The 16,116-nt window shown below is 37.9% G+C and overlaps 1 protein-coding gene across 1 annotated transcript in view; it reads left to right on the top strand.

The window, feature by feature from the left end:
* OCA2 (OCA2 melanosomal transmembrane protein) overlaps nucleotides 1–16,116 on the top strand; it is a 349,097-nt gene that overhangs the window by 214,253 nt on the left and 118,728 nt on the right.

Consider the following 16,116-nt stretch of genomic DNA (forward strand, 5'->3'; position numbering starts at 1 on the left):
TACGTCGTCTAGGTGCTGAGTGCAGTGATGCATCACACTCCTTTTGTGGTAGGGTGCAGGCTGAGGAAGCGTCACGTGACCTTTGGACTGGGGCCAGGCAGAAAAGTCAGGTCACTCAGGCTCTGGACAGAGGCGTATGCCACAATCACACATCATTTGGGTGAGGCCCCGTCATGTATCACAATGCCACCTGTGGGCAGCACCAAGGCTGGAAAAGAGTCACGTTTTCAAGGTGCAGAGTCAAATGATATGTCACAGTCTCATCGGTGGACAGGGCTGAGGCAGGAGGGTCAAATCACTAAGATGCTTAGCAGATGCACACAACCACACCTGGCTGTATGGCTGCTGTCTCCTCACTCCGCATTCCAGGGCTCTGCTCTTTCCTTCAAAAAGGTCACCAGGTTTAGCTTGGAGACAGCAAGACCCAGAGATCAGGTTTCCGTCCTTCTTTTAAACCACATCTTTATACAAATCCTGCTAAGCAGGGTTCTAGTATTTCTACTCCTCCAGAGAGAATTCTATGGCCACATTCCTGAATGTAAACAGTTTCATTTCCCAGCTTTCAGGATGTCCTGGCGTCTTAGCTATGCGTCTCCCAGGACCTGCAGATCACAGGGCAACAGAGGTTGTGACAGCGTCACGGGGGCTCTGGAGACGGCGGACGCAGAACAGTGGAGATGAATCCCAAGCTCTGCTGGGAGTGGGAGACAAAGGCCCAGTGGAATTTTCTAGTGAAACCAGGAGTCTGGAATCTTTTTTTAAAAGGAAACTTTTAAATTAATAATTCAACTTCTTTCATGGCTAAAGGGCTATTCAGATTATAGATTTTATCTATGTTTTCATACTTTGTGTTTTTTGAGGAATTGGTTTCTTTTTAGTTGCCAAATTTGTGAGTATAAAGTTGTTGATAATATTCCTTTATTATCATTTTAATGTCTGAAATATATGTAGCAAAATTTCCTATTTCATTCCTGATATTGGTGATTTGTGTCTCTCTCCTTTTATTTTTGGTCAGTCTTTTTAGAAGTTTGTCCATTTTACTGATTTTACCCAAGAAACAGCCTTTTCTCCTTTGATTTTCGTTGGTAATGTCCATATTAACTCTCTAGATTTCTTCTATGATCTTTATTGTTTCTTTCCTTGAGCTTTCTTTTGGGGCATTTTACTCTTTTTTGGCTAGGGTTTTTGAGGCAGGAACTTAGATTATTGATTTGAGATTTCTTTTCTTTTCCAGTGTTAACATTTGGTGTTATCAAGTTTTATTGCAGCTGTATTTCAGTTGCACCCTGTATGTTTTTATGTGTTGCATTTTCATTAAAATTCAGTTCTCTATATTTTAGAATTCACTTTGAGACGTCTTCATTGACCCATAGACTATTTAGAAGTATGTTGGCTAATTTCCATGCATTTGAAGATTTTTCTATTCTTTGTGTTTCTAACTTTATTCTGTGATAGTTGAAGAACATACTCTGTATGAGTTTGTTTTTTTACATTTGTGGAATTTTGTTTTATGATCCAGAATGTGATATATCTTGGTAAATCTTTCATGGGAACTTGAAAAAACTGTATTCTCCTGTTTTGGGGTGAAGTGTTTTGTATGTGAATTAAATCCCTTTGGTTCAGTGTCGTTTAGTTCTTCCATATTTTCAATTATTTTCTGTGTAGCATTTCTATTAGTTTCTGGGGGTGAGTTATTTATGTTCCCAATTATAAGCATGAATTTGTTTTTTCTTTCAGCTGTAGCAGTTTTTTGCTTCATGTATTTTACTGCTCTGTTGTTTGGTGCATACATATTTAGAATTGTTGTATCTTCTTGGTGGATTGACCTATTTATCATTATTTAATAATTTGCTTTCCCTCTAGTAATTTATTTTGAAGTCTACTTAGCTGATATTAATATAGTCACTCTTGCTTAAATTTTTTTGTGTGTGTGTAACATATCTTTTCCAGCATATAGTTGGGTTATTTTTTCAATCCTTTCTGCCAGTCTCTGTATTTTGATTGATATGTTTAGAAAACGTACATTTAAGGTAATTATTGATATGTTATTGCTTAATTATGCCATTTCAATTACAGTTGGTCTTTCATATCCATAGATTTTGCATCCATGGGTTCAACCAACTACAGATAAAAAAAAATCCCACAAAGTTCCAAAAAGTCAAACTTGAATTTTCTGTGCACTGACTATTATGTTGAGTCCATGCAAGTGATGAGATGCGTAGGCATTGTGTTAGGTACTATAAGTAATCTAGAGATGATTTAAAGTGCACAGAAGAATGTGCATAGGTTATATGCAAATACTATGCCCCTTTAAATAACAGACCTGAACATCTATGGAGTTTGGCAGCCACAGAGGTCCTGGAACCAGTTCCCCGTGGATACTGAAGGATTACTGATCTATTTTCTGTTTGTTTCCAGTTTCCAGTGCATAACTATGTTTCTTTTGTCTTGACTTTCTGTGTGTTACTTGAACATTTTTTACATTTTATTTTGATTCATTTGTAGTATTTTTTAGTGTTTCTCTTTGTGTAGTTTTGGAGTGGTTTCTCAGAGGACTACAGTATACATACATGACTTACTAGAATTACCACTTTGAATGAAGTGTGAAAATATCACTTCCATTAAGATTTCTTTATCTTTTCTTGAGTATTAGATGGCAACATAATTTTTGTTTAAATCATCAAATTGATCTATAAAACTCATGGGGAAAGGAGTAATCTGTTGTGTGTACACATTTCTGCTTTTTCTGTTCCTTTTGCTTCCTGATGCTCCAAAATTTGTCTTTCTTTTTTCTTTTTCTTTTTTTTTTGAGATGGAGTCTCACTCCATCTCCAGGCTGGAGTGCAGTGGCGCAATCTTGGCTCACTGCAACCTCCGCCTCCCAGGTTCAAGTGATTCTCCTGCCTCAGCCTCCCAAGTAGCTGGGACTACAGGTGCATGCCACCATACCCAGCTAATCTTTCTATTTTTAGTAGAGACAGGGTTTCACCATGTTGGCCAGGATAGTCTCGATCTCTTGACCTCGTGATCCACCTGCCTTGGCCTCCCAAAATGCTGGGATTACAGTCGTGAGCCACTGCCCTAGCCTGTTTTGTTTTTTATAATTTTCTTTATGTTTGAATAACTTCTTTTAGCCAACCTTTAAGGGTAGGTCTGCTGGTAAAAAAAGTTCTTTTATTTTTTCTTTATCTGAGAGTGTATTTATTTCCTCTTTATTCCTCAAGGATAGTTTCACTGGATATAGAATGTATGGTTGACAGTGCTTTTCTTCAATACTTGAAAAATGTTGTACCATTTCGTTCCATCTCTCCTGGTATCAGAGAAGAAATTTGCTGCCATTTGAATTTGTGTTTCCCTGTAGGTAATGCATAGTACTTTCTGGCTGCTTTTAATGTTTTTTTTTTTTTTTTTTTTTTTTTTTTTTTTTTGTCTTTAGTTTTTGAAAGTTGATGATTTGTTTTGATATGGATTTCTTTGGGTTCATCCTGTTATCCTGTTCCTGGGGCTTGTTCATCTTCTTGAATCTGTAGGTTTGTGTCTTTTGCCAAATTGGGAAAATTTCAGCCTTTATTTCTTAAAGTACTTTTGCAACCTCATTCTAATTCTTTTCTCCTTCTAGTACTCCAGTGACATGAATATTAGATTTTTAAAATAGTCCTACAGTTCCCTGAGCCTCCATTCCACCCCCTGTCCTTTTACAAAAATATGTTTTCTCTCTGCTGTTTAGATTGGGTGACTTCTATTGATTTACCCTCAAATTCACTGATTCTTTTCTTTATTATCTCTACTATTGAGTGCATATCAAGAGGCTTTAACAAATTCTGTTGTTATATATTTTAGATCTATCATTTCCATTTGGTTCTTTTTTGTATATCTTTTGTTTCTTCCCATAGTTTCTCATTTTTCACTTGTTCCAAGAGAAGTTGTAGCTGATTGTTGAGACATTTTTATGAAGGCTGCTTTAAAATCCTTTTTAGATAATCCGACATCTGATATATCTCAGTGTGGACATCAGGTGATTGTGTTTTCTCATTCAAGTTGTGATTTTCTCGGTTTCTGATATGACAGGCGACTTTTGATTGTATCCTGGATGTTTTATCTATTATTTTAGGATACTCTGAGTCATAAATAACTGTTTTATTTCAGCAGGCAGTCAACATGTTTAAGTTTAGCACACAGGTTATGGACTATTTACGTAGTCTGCCGTTCAAATGAAGATTTAATTTTCAGAGATCTTGCAGTGCTACTTTGATCTGTTTGGTTTCTCCAGTGCTGCTGGGTGCTGCCTTGGGGGCTGGAAGGGATTTCCCCAGGCTGGGCTGCCCAGATGTCTCTTCCTGTGGAGAGGAGTTTCAGGTCTGCAGAAGTGAAGAGGCTTCCATGGCTAAGTGTTTGTTGAGATGGCATCCCCCTTCCTGTGGGAACCTCAGAACATTCCATGAGCCGTGTGCTGTAGTAGGACACCATAGCACATGGCTCTTGACCTGGGTGTCTCTGGGCCTGAGATCCCAGGTGTGAGGTGCAGTGGGGTCCCTTCTCAGGTTCTGTCCGCTCACCAGGTATCTCTTCGTAGGGGATGGGGTGCCTCCCATGGTTACCTTTGCTGGCAGGGCTTTTATTAATCTTACTTGCCAGGGGGGCATGTTCCCCTGGTATATTTTCATCCAAGGGAGGAACAAGCCCACCTAGCTGTCTTCTCTTGCTATGTTGGGAGTTGGTCTGGAAATGCTGATTTTGAGGGACGAAATACACCCTGCAGCTGTGCTGTTCCCATTTTCCTGGGCTCCTGTATTAGTCCATTTTCACGTTGCTAATAAAGACATACCGCAGACTGGGCAATTTACAAAAGAAAGAGGTTTAATGGACTTTCAGTTCAACATAGCTGGGGAGGCCTCATGATCATGGCAGAAGGCAAGGAGGAGCAAATCACATCTTACATGGATGGCAGCAGGCAAAGAGAGAGAGAGAGAGAGAGAGAGAGAGCTTGTGCAGGGACACTCCCATTTTTAAAACCATCAAATCTCATGAGACTTACTCACTATCATGAGAACAGCTGGGAAAGAGCAGCCCTCCATGATTCAGTTATCTCCCACCAGGTATCTCCCACAGCAGGTGAGAATTACGGGAGCTACCAGATGAGATTTGGGTGGGGACACAGAGCCAAACCATTATCAGGTCCCAAACCAGTTTCCTCTCTTACTGCAGCCTTTCAGAATTCTCCTTTACTTGCCTCTTGCTTTATTCCCAGGGTTTATAGGTGTGCTTGGCAGCAGTAAGCAGGGAGTTTGGGGTCTCTATCATTTTGTCTGGACTGGAAGTTCCCTGGAATTGCCCATTTGTTTATTTTTAATCTCTGTCATTTTGTTTTTAATTTGTTTCTAGTAGAGAACATATAATTGGACCTAATTTTAAAATATTCGCTGTTATGCCTTATATTCGCTATGTTGTATTTCCTTGATACGTCCTCTTCCCATGTGCTGATGTTGTATATTGTTAAAGTTTATTTGCATCTATTTTTTCAGTGTTTTAAGTTATAAATAATAGTTGCGTTCTCTTAATTGTTAGCTGAAAAATTTGCAAAATCATATTTAAACCTGCCTTTGTAAATACTAGGAGTAAAACAAGAGTTGCCATGCATTTCAGGGTTCTGCTAGAGATTAAGGAGCCTTATTGGCTTCTCAGCAGGCTTTTGGATTGAGAACCTTGAATGAGACACAGCTTCCTCTTTTTCCTTGGGATGTTGAAAAGTTAGACCTAAAGGGCTTTTGGTGCTTTTGATAATAGCATGTTGTCCTTGTTTCACTTGGAATAAAATCTAGAGCCTCAACCATGACTCATAAAGCCACAAATGAGCTGGCTGCAGCTGCCACTTACACGTAATTTCCTGCCACAGGGGCTGGACCCCAGACACAGTGGCCTTCTTGCTAGGTGAACGTACATTTGTACTTGTCGCCTGTACCTGGGATGCTCTTCCCAAGCATGCTGGAGGCTGGTTCACCTCTCTAGTGTCTCCTCAAGTATCCATCCTCAGGGCAGCCTTCCCTGGCCCTGCGGAAGGAGTTCTTCCATCATTGCTGACTACTTTCCTGTGTTCCTTTCCTTCTAACAGTATTATCTATGACATGTTGTAATAATGCTCTAATATATATGTGTGGCAAATAAATGAACATATAAACTTTTCCTCTCTCCCTTCACCAGAATATAAGCTCTAGGAGATCAGCAAATGTGTGTCTATCTTGGTCACTGTGGAATCCTCAGTGGTCCCGACAGTGCTGCCACATAGTAAGCACTCAATACTCATCAAACAAATAAAGGAGTGAATGGAGACTAAGCAATATGGGATGCTGGCTCATGAGGACTGCACGTTTTTGAAATACATGTACTTATATTTAGAAATCAAACCGTGTATCGAGTGGTGTAAGTCATTCATCATAATTTTCACAGGTTCTGTGGGGAGAGTGGTTCTCGCATGGATTCATCTAAGAAGGCTTCTTGCGAGGATATTTTAATCAGAATCGTAAGCTGAGAAGAAAGAGAAAAAGACAACTTTGTTATTTCTCAGCGGTGTTAGGAAGCTTTGGGGATTTCTTGGTTCCTAAGTGATGAATTCTCCATGTAGGCCTGTTCATGCCTTTGTGTTCATTTCCTCCTTTGGGTGTGAAGGGGATTTGGAAAGCCTTCCCATGGGTCTGGATTTATTTGTGTCTCTGCCAGTGGGACATCTTTAGCCATGCCAAGACTCTGTCACTGAAAGTAAGAATAGTGCTAATAATAGGCAGGATAAAGGCTTTAATTTATAGGTTGCTTATAATAATTTCATGTTAATAGTTGATAACTCTTGCCAAATCCTAAATCAGGCTTCCCTGCTGCCTTCCAAGTTCTTCTTGGCTAGCTGTCATTTCTGATGTATGTATGTTATTTTTCGATATTAGTTACCTTTTCTCATAAACTATAGGGCTTATAACGTAAGTCATGTAACTTTTATATTCTTAACTGTCTTGAGAAATGTTAAGATCCAAGAAATGACATAATGTAAAAGAGTGAGAGAAAGTTCACTCACTGCAAAGCTTAATCACAGGAATGCTGGTGGAGGGCACGGTTGCCCTCATGTGCTCTACCCCACAGAGGCGGAGTGGCCGCCAATCTGCACAGTCTCTAAGTTCACAGACACTAATGACTCATTCTTCTTGCCTTTGGGGAAATAAACAACAAAAAGAGAAAACACTCCCTTAGCAGTAAAACTAAGCAAATGAGAACACAAAAATGAAACTAAACAAAAAGGTACATATCGCTATCAAAATCCCCCCAAAATAAATTGTATTTTCTTCCTTTTATTTAGTGCTTTTCAATAATGATTCAAGTCACTTCTAATGTCTCTTTTTCATGGAATACAAAAATAGGATTAGTTTTTAAATTACAGATGATTCTAAATGGATCTGATACCAATGTGAATGAGCAACGTAACAAGAAGTTTATTTTTAGAACGAGAGTGGCCACCTAGCTTTTCTGCCAGGCATATAAACATGAGGGTCATTTAACTTGCTTTCTCTTGTATCTGAGTCTTTAAAGAAGTGCTGTCTTGCAAACAGAATCATTAGTAAGTTTACTGGGAAGATGCATGCATAATTTTGGAGGAAAATTTACACACAGGCATTTTCATTTTTATTTTTACTTTATTTATTTATTTATTTATTTATTTTGAAACAGAGTCTCACCCTGTCACTGAGGCTGGAGTGCAGTGGTATGATTTCAGCTCACTGCAACCTCTACTCCCCGGGCCCAAGTAATCATCCCACCTCAGCCTCTGGAAGAGCTGGGACTACAGGCGTGCGCCACCATGCCTGGTTAATTTTATTTTTTTGTAGGGACAGGTATTGCCACATTGACCAGGCTGGTCTTGATCTCCTGAGCTCAAGTGATCCGCCCATCTTGGCTTCCCAAAGTGCTGGGATTACAAAAGTGTGAGCCACCACGCCTGGCCCATTTTTAGTTTTAAGTGTCTGAGCAAAGATGATTTATAATGAGCTTCTTACCAATTTTGATAGTCTTTCTAACCTTGCTCTGACATTCTCCAAAGATAATATTGTAAGTCAAGTTCATTTAAAATATTCGATTATATTTGAAATGTTTGTGAAAATTGCTAAATATGTCAGCTGTTAAACATGTAAGAACTTTCAATATGTTTTAGAGATTCAAAAAAATCAGGTGTTTCTTTTTGCTCCGGTCAGATTATGATGGAGGTGATTTTAAAATGAAACAGGACATCATGAGCGGAAGCATCAGCACAGAAAGGCAGGCTGCAGGGCATCCGATAAAAGGAAGCCCAGAGATCCCAGGGACTGTCTACCTGACTTCCGAGATATCAGCCTGCTTGTACCTCTGCTGTGGTACACCTGATGATCATGGAGACTGTTCAGGTTCTCAAATGCTGGCTGGAGGCAGGCAGACCTGCGCGCTTTCCTCCTTATCCGGAGTTGTGTGGTGCTCGCTGATCTCCCTTACCCTGATGAGGGCTCTGCAGGGGGTGTGAGGTCCCAGGACCCTAGGTGGTCGGTTGGGGAGGACTGGATGCAGGAAAAGTAGCCGACTTCATTTATTTTAAAATTTAGATATTGGCAGAAAAAGAGTATTTTAACCCGGTGTCATAATGAGAGAGAATGTTGAATTCCAGTCTGCTAAGGGCGTGTAAACCTCTGAAGTTCACACCTCCCTCTGATTACAAGAACACTGGACAAAAATCAACTACATATGGACTCTGAAAAATATAAACAGGTAGATTGTGGAGAATGTCAAAACCTGCAGAAGGCACCCTCTCAGGGTGGTTTTCCTGTTTTCTTCTCTCCTGGATTCCTCCCTAGAGCCCGCTTTCATCATGTAGTGGCATGGTGGCATAGACAGACAGTACTCCAGTAGCAACCCTATCTTTTGGCCCAGAGGACTCAGAGAGAGTAGCACCTGCAGGCCAGGGAGTGTGGGGGAATCCCAGAAGAGAGAGCCAGAGAAGCCCCCCAGTTCTGTTCATGAACTTGCGCTAGCCTCAGCCTACTTTCAGAACAACGCCATCTGGGGACAGACTCAGACCAGCGCAGCAAAGGCCCAGAGGACTGACTGATGACTCGCTGAGGTGAGGACCATCCATACAGGTCTCTGACTGACTCTGGAATGGTGTATATACTAGGCAGGCATGAAGCAAGATGGCAAGGCTTAGAGAAGCCAACTGAGATTCGAAGCATCTGCACAAGCGTGTGGCTGACTACTGGGTGATACACGCGTGAAACAGGCCCGAACGATCACAGGAAATTTGAATTTGAACCACTTCCCTTGGAAAGTGCGACAGAAATTGTGGTCGGAAGCTAATTAGCTTATAAGTAAAAAAATTTAATAATCTCCAGAAGATTAAAACAGAATCCAGAGTTTACGTATTTTAACATTGACAGTATCCAGGCGACAGTACCAAAGGACTCGGTGTACAATGAATAAGAAAATAGGAAAATGACAGTCATCAGATACCAAACCTGAGAGGACCCAGATATTGCAGTGACCAAAGAATTTAAAGTAGCTTTCATAACTATGATCAATGAGGTAAAGAAAATGCACTTGAAATGAATGAAAGGATGAACGTTCTAAGGGGAGAATAGGAATTATACCAGAAAATCTAATACAAAGATTAGAAATTAAAACTACAATACCTTAAATAAAAAAGAGTTGCTTGATGAGTTCAGTAGTGGAATGACTATGACAGAGGAAAGAGTCAGTGAACTGAAATAGATCAATATAAATTATCCAATCTAAAGAACTTAGACAAAATTTTTTTTGCATTGCTAGAGTTCCTAAAGCTGTGGAACAAGACCAAAAATTGGAGTTTCACTGAATAATAAGAAACTCGCTCAAAACCACACAACTACATGGAAACTGAACAACCTTCTCCTGAGTGACTCCTAGGTAGATAATGAAATGAAGGCAGAAATCAAGAAGTTCTTTGAAGCCAAAGAGAACAAAGAAAACCTCTGGGATGCAGCTAAAGCAGCGGTAAGAGGGAAATTTACAGAACCAAATGCCCAGATCAGAAAGCTAGAAAGATGTCAAATCAACACCCTAAGATCACAACTAAAAGAACTGGAGAACCAAGAGCAAACAAACCCCAAAGCTAGCAGAAGACAATAAATAACCAAGATCAGAGTGAAGCTAAAGGAGCTAGAGACACGAAAAACCCTTCAAATAATCAATGAATCTAGGGGTTGGTTTTTTGAAAAAATCAATAGGATAGGTAGACCGCTAGCTAGACTAGTAAAGAAGAAAAGAGAGAAGAATCAGATAGGCATAATAAAAAATGATAAAGGGGATATCACCACTGACCCCACAGAAATACAAACAACCATCAGAGAATACTATAAACATCTCTATGCAAATAAACTAGAAAATCTAGAAGAAATGGATAAATTCCTGTACACATACACCCTCCCAGGACTGAACCCAGAAGAAGTTGAATCCCTGAGTAGACCAATAGCAAGTTCTGAAATTGAGGCAGTAATGAATATTTAACAGCCTACTCATAATAAAAAGTCCAGGATCAGAGGATTTACAGCTGAATTCTACCAGAGGTACAAAGAGGAGCTGGTACCATTTCTTCTGAAACAATTCCAAGCAATTGAAAAGGAGGGACTTCTCCCTAACTAATTTTATGAGGCCCGCATCATCCTGATACCAAAACCTGGCAGAGATACAACAAAAGAAGAAAGCTTCAGGCCAATATCCCTGATGAACATCGATGCAAAAATCCTCAATAAAATACAGGCAAATTGAATCCTGCAGCACATCAAAAAGCTTATCCAGCATGATCAAGTTGGCTTCATCCTTGGGGTGAAAGGCTGATTCAACATATGCAAATCAATAAACATAATCCATCACATAAATAGAACTAAAGATAAAAACCACCTGATTATCTCAATAGACACAAAAAAAAGGCCTTTGATAAAGTTCAACATCCTTTCATGTTAAAAGCTCTCAAAAAAGTAGGTATTGAATAAACTAGATGTGATTCTTATCATAAAATAATAAGAATCATTTATGACAAACCCACAGCCAGTATCATACTGAAGGGGCAAAAGCTGGAAGCATTCCCATTGAAAACTGACATATGACAAGGATGCCCTCTCTCACCACTCCTATTCAACATAGTATTGGAAGTTCTGGCCAGGGCAATCAGGCAAGAGAAAGAAATAAAGCGTATTCAAATAGGAAGAAAGGAAGTCAAACTGTCTCTGTTTGCAGATGACATGATCCTATATCTAGAAAACCCCATCCTGAGAGTCCAAAAGCTTCTTAAGCTGATAAACAACTTCAACAAAGTCTCAGGATACAAAAACAATGTGCAAAAATTGCAGGTATTCCTATACACCAACAATACACAAGCAGAGAGTGAAATCATGAATGAACTCCCATTCACAATTGCTACAAAGAGAATAACATCCCTAGGAATACAGCTAACAAGGGAAGTGAAGGACTTCTTTAAGGAGAACTACAAATCACTGCTCAAGGAAAACAGAGAGGACACAAAGAAATGGAAAAACATACCATGCTCATGGATAGGAAGAAGAATCAATATTGTGAAAATGGCTATACTGCCCAAAGTAATTTATAGATTCAATGCTATTCCCATTAAAGTACCGTTGACATTCTTCACAGAATTGGAAAAAACTACTTTAAAATTAATATGGAACCAAGAATGAGCCCATATAGCCAAGATAATCCTAAGCAAAAAGAACAAAGCTGGAGGCATCATGCTGCCCAATTTCAAACTATACCACCAGGCTACAGTAACCAAACAGCATGGTACTGGCACAAAAACAGATACACAGACCAATGGAACAGAATAAAGATCTCAGAAATAAGACTGCACATCTACAACCATCTGATCTTCAGCAAACCTGACAAAAACAAGCAATGGGGATAGGATTCCCTATTTAATAAATGATGCTGGGAAAACTGGCCAGCCACATGCAGAAAATTGAAACTGGACCTCTTCCTTACACCTTATACAAAAATTAACTCAAGATGGATTAAAGACTTAAATATAAAACCCAGAATTATAAAAACCCTAGAAGAAAATCTAGGCAATACCATTCAGGACATAGACACAAACGTAGATTGCATGACAAAAATGTCAAAAGCAATTGCAACAAAAGCAAAAGTTGACAAATGGGATCTAATTAAACTAAAGAGCTTCTGCACAGCAAAAGAAACTATCAGAATGAACGGACAACGTACAGAATGGGAGAAAATTTTTTCTCCCATTGTCTATCCATCTGACAAAGGTCTAATATCCAGAATCTATAAGGAACTTAAACAAATTTACAATAAAAAAACCAACAACCACATTAAAAAGTGGGCAAAGGACATGAACAGACACTTCTCAAGACATTCATGCAACCAACAAACTTAAGAAAAAAATCTCAACATCACTAATCATTAGAGAAATGCAAAGCAAAACCACAATGAGATCTCACATCAGTCAGAATGGCAATTATTAAAAAGTCAAGAAACAGCAGACACTGGAGAAATAGAAACGCTTTTACACTGTTGGTGTAAATGTAAAGTAGTTCAACAATTGTGGAAGACAGTGTGGTGATTCCTCAGAGACCTAGGGCCCAAAATACAGTTTAACCCAGCAATCCCATTGCTGGGTATATACCCAAAGGAATATAAATCTTTCTTTTCTAAAGATACATGCATACATATGTTCATTGCAGCACTATTCACAATAGCAAAGACACAGAGTCAACCCAAATGCCCTACAATGATAGCCTGGATAAAGACAATGTGGTACATATACACCATGGAATACTCTGCAGCCATGAAAAGAAGCAAGGTCATGTCCTTTGAAGGGACATGATGGAGCGGGAAGCTGTCATCTTCAGCAAGTTAGCACAGGAACAGAAAACCACACTCTGCATGTTCTCATTTATAAGTGGGAGCTGAACAACGAGAACAATGGATGGAGGGAGGGAACAACCCACACTGGATCCTGTCAAGGGGGAAAAGGGGGAGGGAGAACATCAGGATAAATAGCTAATGCATGTGGGGCTTAATACCTAGGTGGTGCGTTGATAGGTGCAGCAAACTACCACGGCAGATGTTTACCTATGTAATAAACCTGTACTTCCTGCACATGTGTCCCGGAACTTAAATTTAAAAAATAATAAATATTTCCAAATGTTAAAAACAATTGGAGCTTCAGAGAAGAGGAGCAAGAGATTAAGAGAAAAAGATATTTGAAGAGGTAATGACAGAGAATTATCAATCTTGCGAAGACACATTTACAATTTCATGAAATTCAGTGAAAACACAGGATGAAATAAAGGAAAACATGCCTGGACACATCATAATCATAGTGCTGAAAACTGAAAATAAGAAAAAATTCTTGAAAACAGTGAGAGAAGAGTGATACATTGCGTACAGGGTACTAGGATTTGAATGACTGCAAATTTCTCGTCAGAAATCCTGGAGGCAAGTAGATAGTGGAGCACCTTCTTTAAGTGCTGAAGGAAAAGAACTTTAAAGCCAGAATTCTGTATCTAGTGTAATAATCATTCAGGAATAAAGGAAAAAAAGAGAGACATTCTCAGATGAAGGAAATGACTGGAATTCATTTCCAGGAGACCTGCTCTATAAGACATGTTAATGGAATTTCTCCAGGATGAAGCAAAATGATACTACAGAGAAATTAGATCTTTAGGGATGAAGAACAGCAGAAATGGTAAAAGTAGGTAAATGTAAAAGATAACTTTTTTCCCTCTTAAGTTCTTCAAAATAGGTTTGATGGTTGAAAGTATAAATTATAGTCTGGTGGGAGTTTTAAGTATATAGCTGTAACATATACCATAAGGTGTAATATATACAATATATACCACAAGATGTAAACTATACCATAAGAGGAAATGGGAGAGGTAAAGTGACTTATATCATTTCAAAGCTTGTACATTTTACTTGATGCAATAAAACTTTGGGCTATAAAGAATTTACATATCTATATTTTAATTCATGGAGTAAGTACTAAAAATAAAAATTATTAAGAATAATATTTAATACTTATTATTAATTATTATTAAAAGCCAACTGATGAAAATAAAATAGTATTCAAGTAACCCAAAAGAAAGCAAGAAAATGGGCACAGAAATGAATAAAATAAGAAGAGACAAACAAAATAAATGATAATTTTTTTGACCTGAATACAACTATATCAATAATTATGTTAACTGCAAACATTCCCATTAAGAGGAAAATATTGAGAAAGCAGATAAGGAAGTAAGGCTGTAATATATGCTGCTCATAAGAGACATACTTTACCCTTGATCTTAGCTGAAAGGCTGAGCAATGATATGAGACATACTTTTCAATTAAGTATAGAGATATGTTGAAAGTAAATGAATGGAAAAATACATGGCATGCAAATAATAAGCATAAAAGGCCAAAGTGGCATAGAGTAAACTTCAATACACATAATATAATTGGACATAATGAGGGACATTTAATAATAAATGAGACAGATTATAAGGAAGATATAACAATTATGAATGTCCCTGGTAAATACTCAAGATGCAATTGATTCACTAAAGTAAAACAAAATAGACAATCCCAGAATCATAGAAGAAGATTTTATCACTGTTCAGAGATTGATAGAACACCTAGACAAAAAAAAAAAAAAAAAGCCATAGAAGATATGAATAACATTATCAACCACCTCGATTCAATTGACACTTGTAGAACACTATATCCAGCAACCACAGAATTCAATCTTTTCATGTATACACGGTCCATTCACCAATATTATAATATTACATCATAAGGATTACGTACTCTGACCACAACAAATTTAAGTTAGAAATCAGTAGCAGCCTGGGAAAACCTCAATGTCTGGAAAGTCAAGAATACACTTCTAGTTAAGTCATGAGTCAAAAATGAAATCACAAGGGAATAAGATAGTATTACAAAGTAAAATGTTGTTGAAAATATATAAAAAAGTTTTGAGTGCAGCTAAAGTTAGCTTAGAGGGAAACTTGTAGATGAAATACAACAGAAAATAAGAAAGATCTAAAATCAGCTATCTAGTGTTCTACTTTAAGAAGCTGGAATGGAAAGTAAAACTAAAATACACAGGAAGAAGAAACTAATAACGATAAGATCAGAATCAACAAAGTAGGAAACAGACTGCAGAAAAAAAAAAAAAAAAACCCACTAAGCCAAAAAGCTGGTTCTTTGAAAAGAAACAATTGAACACACATCACCAGTATCATCAAGAAATGAGAGGTGACCAACACAAACCCTACAGGAATTAAAAAACAATAAGATAATCTGTTAACAAATTTATACCAACAAATTCAACAACTTACATGAAATGGAATAGTTCCTTAAAAAATACAACTTACCAAAATGGACTCACGTTTTAATAGAAAATCTGAATAGAATTATATCAATAAAGCAGCTGAATTAGTATTTAAAATTATTTACACACGGAAAAGTCCAAACACAAATGGCTTCCCTGTTTAATCTTCTCACACATTGAGTAAGAAATAATACCAACCCTATAAATCTCTTTCAGAAAATAATGGAGGTGGGGGACAGTTCCCCACTTATTTTGTAGGTCTGGTATTACCCTGGTATTAAGACAAAGGTATTATGTGAAAAGAAAATTACAGATCAACATCTCCCACTCACATAGATCCAAGCAAGATATCAAATCAAATGCTGTGGTATATAAAATAGTACAGCATAATCAAAAAACGTTTATTCCAGAAATCCAAGGTTGATTTAACATTCAATAATTAGTATAATTTTCCATATTAACAGAATGCAGGAGAAAAACCATACGATCATTTCAATAGATGCAGAAAGAGCATTTGAGAGCAAACCATGAATTCTCAAATTGATGAAAGGCGTTTTTGAAAAACCTGGAGCCAACCTTATACTTCATGGTGAAAAACTTAATTGTTTTTCCATGAGATTGGCAGCAAGGCAGTCACCTTTTCCGTTCAACAGACAATGTACTGAAGAACCTACTTCTTGTAACATGACAATATAAAGAAATAAATCGCAGAAAAATGAAAATGAGAGAAGTAA

This window comes from Rhinopithecus roxellana, chromosome 5 (genome assembly GCF_007565055.1).
Source record: "Rhinopithecus roxellana isolate Shanxi Qingling chromosome 5, ASM756505v1, whole genome shotgun sequence".
NCBI classification, from domain to species: Eukaryota; Metazoa; Chordata; class Mammalia; order Primates; family Cercopithecidae; genus Rhinopithecus; species Rhinopithecus roxellana.